This window comes from Theropithecus gelada, chromosome 11, assembly GCF_003255815.1.
Source record: "Theropithecus gelada isolate Dixy chromosome 11, Tgel_1.0, whole genome shotgun sequence".
NCBI classification, from domain to species: Eukaryota; Metazoa; Chordata; class Mammalia; order Primates; family Cercopithecidae; genus Theropithecus; species Theropithecus gelada.
Window position 1 is genome coordinate 79,415,183 of NC_037679.1, and position 4,146 is coordinate 79,419,328.

Consider the following 4,146-nt stretch of genomic DNA (forward strand, 5'->3'; position numbering starts at 1 on the left):
AAAAAAAAAAAAAAAAAAAAAAAAACAAAAAAAAAAAAAAAGGCCGGGCGCGGTGGCTCAAGCCTGTAATCCCAGCACTTTGGGAGGCCGAGGCGGGTGGATCATGAGGTCAGGAGATCGAGACCATCCTGGCTAATACGGTGAAACCCCGTCTCTACTAAAAATACAAAAAACTAGCCGGGCGTGGTGGCGGGCGCCTGTAGTCCCAGCTACTCGGAGGCTGAGGCAGGAGAATGGCGTGAACCCGGGAGGCGGAGCTTGCAGTGAGCCGAGATCGGGCCACTGCACTCCAGCCTGGGTGACACAGCGCGTCTCAAAAAAAAAAAAAAAAAAAAAAAAAAAAACATACAAAATTAGCTGGGTGTGGTGGCAGGTGCCTGTAATCCCAGTTATTGGGGAGGCTGAGGCAGGAGAATTGCTTGAACCTGGGAGGCTGAGGTGAGAGAATCACTTGAACCCAGGAGGTGGAGGTTGCCATGGGCCGAGATCACACCACTGCACTCCAGCCTGAGCAACAAGAGTGAAACTCCATCTCAAAAAAGAAATTTTCCCCAGGCCTGCGTGGTAGCTCATGCCTATAGTGCCAGCACTTTGGGAGGCTAAGGCGGGCAATAAAGCTTGAGTCTAGGAGTTCAAGACCAGCCTGGCTAACATGGTGAAACCCCATCTCTACAAAAAATACAAAAATTAGCTGCGGGTGGTGGCACATGCCTGTAATCCCAGCTACTCGGGAGGCTGAGACAGGAGAATAGCTTGAGCCTGGGAGGTCGAGGCTGCAGTGAACCAAGATCACACCACTGCACTCCAGCCTGGGTAGCAGAGCAAGACCCTGTTTAAAGAAAAAAAGAAAGAAAGAAAGAAAGAAAGATTTTCCCCCAGAAATACCCCAAGAGTAAGGAAAGATGATGTAGCATCAAGTGTATTCATTATAGCATTGCTTATGGGAAAACTGGAAACAACCCACATGTCCAGTATGGGGGATTGGTTAACCTTGGTAGGTCACATCTATATGGGAAAAGGGGAACTAGGTGCTGGCATGGAAAATGTGTCCACAATGTATTGCATAGCAGAAAGAAAAAGGAAGTAATAGAACTATATGTAGAGTATAATCCAATTTTTTGTTTGTTTGTTTGTTTGTTTTGAGACGGAGTCTCGCTCTGTCACCCAGGCTGGAGTGCAGTGGCCTGATCTCGGCTCACTGCAAGCTCTGCCTCCCGGGTTCACGCCATTCTCCTGCCTCAGCCTCCCGAGTAGCTGGGACTACAGGCGCCTGCCACCAAACCTGGCTAAATTTTTTTTGTATTTTTAGTAGAAACGGGGTTTCACTGTGTTAGCCAGGATGGTCTTGATCTCCTGACCTCGTGATCTGCCCTCCTTGGCCCCCTGAAATGCTGGGATTACAGGTGTGAGTCACCGCGCCCGGCTCCTTCTTTTTCTTCTTTTTTTTTTGAGACAGAGTCTCACTGTCACCCAGGCTGGAGTGCAGTGGCGCGATTTCAGTTTACTGCTACCTTCGCCTCCATGTCCTTGAACTGAGGACTGAGTTTAATTTGCCACTGGAGCTGTTTTTCCCAGCACCGCCTTTGACCTCGTAGGTATTGTTGCCACCCTTTTTGCCACATCTTTTTGCTACAGGCTGGAGGAGTGTTTTATGGGCGGTGTCCTAAACAGGTCCAGCTGGATCCGCCATGACCAGGATTGTGACTCCCGAGGACCTCTGTCCATGGACAGCCCAGGTCTTCGTAAAAAGGTGTAGTGGGAACAAGTACCACACTAGGGGCAAGAGAACCTGATCAGCCCCTGCTCTGCCGAGGACTCCACAGTAGGACCTGAGCAAGTCTTCTGTGCCTTTTTCCCTCTTGGTCGCTTTAAGAGGAAGACTTTGGGCCGGGTGTGGTGGTTCACACCTGTAATTCCAGCACTTTGGGAGGCCGAGGAGGGCTGATCACCTGAGGTCAGGAGTTTGAGACCAGCCTGGCCAAGAAGGCGAGACCCTGTCTCTACTAAAAACACAAAAACGAGTCGGTTGTGGTGGTGGGCTCCTGTAATCCCAGCTACTCGGGAGGCTGAGACAGAGAGTCGCTTGAACCCGGAATGTGGAGGTTGCAGTGAGCCGAGATCGCGCCACTGCACTGCAGCCTGGGCAACAGCGAAAACTCCGTCTCAAAAAAACAAAAAGGAAGACTTTGGATGTGTTAACGTGTTGGTTTCAGAGTTCCCCCCTTCCCTTTAAGGGAATCTGTGACCTTCAGCGACAAAGGAGGGGGAGTAGCGCACTCGCTAGCTGCATTTGGATAAACATTAATGATAACTGCCTGGGAACCCAATTTCCAATATTGCGTGTCATACATCTTGGAAAACAACGCACAGTATTCACACAAAATTCTATACAACCTCCGACCACTAACACGAAAGCAAACCTATAAACCATCTCACACAACGTACTAACCAACACAACATGAACTTTTTCTTTTTAAACGTAAGATAAGTCAGTCTCCGTAGAGACTGTCAAAAATTGCCAATGCCGACTATATTTCAAGTCGTCATGGCGGGGTATTGGGAAAAGTTTTCAATTAGCAATAATCGCGCCTCGGATAAACCTCATTGGCTACGATACTGCCACTGCGCAAAGCTGAAGATTTCAAGTTCGCGCCTCACTCCCCCACGGATGATGACTCCCATTGCATTGAGGGTGAGTACCTGCCAGTGTGTCCGTGGATACGACGTGTTCCCACTCCACCAGCCGTATTTAAGGCCCATCTGCGTGGGAGGTTTCTTGTTGTTGGAACATCTCGTGTCAAACATTCAGATTTTGGAAATAATAAGAACATTCGCTTGGGACGCTGGGGAATCTTATGCAAATCAACGTGACGTCACAGAGCTGACTCGGTTGAGACTCGAATTTTGAGCGAGGAGAGTGAGCAGCGGGAAAGTAAGCTGGAGGGCGCAGAGGGACGACTAACTGTGCTCGGGGGTGCGGAAACAGCAGGGTGGGAGAGTTGGGAATAATTTTAAGACGTTACTGTGACAAAATCTGGAGAACACGGCTGGGCGCGGCGGCTCACGCCTGTAATCCCAGCACTCTGGGAGGCCCAGGCGAATGAATCACGAGGTCAGGAGTTCAAGACCAGCCTGGCCAAGATGGTGAAACGGAGTCTCTACTAAAAATACAAAAAATTAGCGGGGTGCGGTGGCAGGCGCCTGTAATCCTATTAGTCGGGAGGCTGAGGCACGAGAATCGCTTGAACCCGGGCGGCAGAGGTTGCAGCGAGCGGAGATCACGCCAGTGCACTCCAGGCTGAGCAATGCAGTGAGACTTCGTTCCAAAAGCAAAAAAACAGCGCGAAAGAAAGCAACAGCCAGCTGGCAAAAATCCTGAATTTACCTTGAAAAGTAAAAACAACCGCAACAGCAACTCCAAGGAACTAAAAGCACTTTACAGGTAAGAATCGTATTTACACTGAGCTGTATTCATTATCACAAACATCTATCTTTCCAAAAACCACAATATTCAGTCTCCGTAGAGACTGTCAAAAATTGCCAGTGCCGACTATGTTGCAAGTCGTCACGGCGGGGTATTGGGAAAAGTTTTCAATTAGCAATAATCGCGCCTCGGATAAACCTCATTGGCTACGATACTGCCACTGCGCAAAGCTAACGAGTTCCGCCCCCTCGTCATCACTCCCAATAAGCCAGCTTCCTATTTCGCAAAGGTGAGTTTAGGGCCTATGGAAAAATCTTCACTTATTGCTTGCTTGAAAATTATGCCATCTTCGGAAGATATTTCTGAGCTACGTAGGTGGTTTCTGCATATTTGCTGATTTCAGTTAACTAGGTTTCTGTGAATATGGAGCAAAGCATTATGGGAGGAACATGCTAATAGACTTAATTCAGAGACTGCTAGGGGCTGTTGAGAGAAAAGGGATCTAAGTCAGGGTTCCGTTCACTTGGCTCCAGATTCAGTGTAACTGACTTCTCCAAAGACGGTTATTATTATTATTTTGAGACTTTTAAAAAAATTGTGCCAAAGTATACATAAAATTTACCATTTTAACCTTTAAGTGTAAATTCACTGGCATAGAATATATTCACATTGTTGTGCAACCATCACCACTACTTACATCCAGAACTTTATCTTCCATGCCC

General features: G+C 48.0%; 2 non-coding genes across 2 annotated transcripts; both read right to left on the minus strand.

Moving 5' to 3' along the window:
- Nucleotides 1–2,493: 2,493 nt before the first annotated feature.
- On the minus strand, nt 2,494–2,634 carry LOC112635744. Its single transcript, XR_003122064.1, has one exon. It is a non-coding gene; the product is annotated as a U4 spliceosomal RNA (small nuclear RNA).
- An 881-nt stretch (nt 2,635–3,515) lies between these two features.
- On the minus strand, nt 3,516–3,656 carry LOC112635745. Its single transcript, XR_003122065.1, has one exon. It is a non-coding gene; the product is annotated as a U4 spliceosomal RNA (small nuclear RNA).
- Between the last annotated feature and the right edge of the window lie 490 nt (nt 3,657–4,146).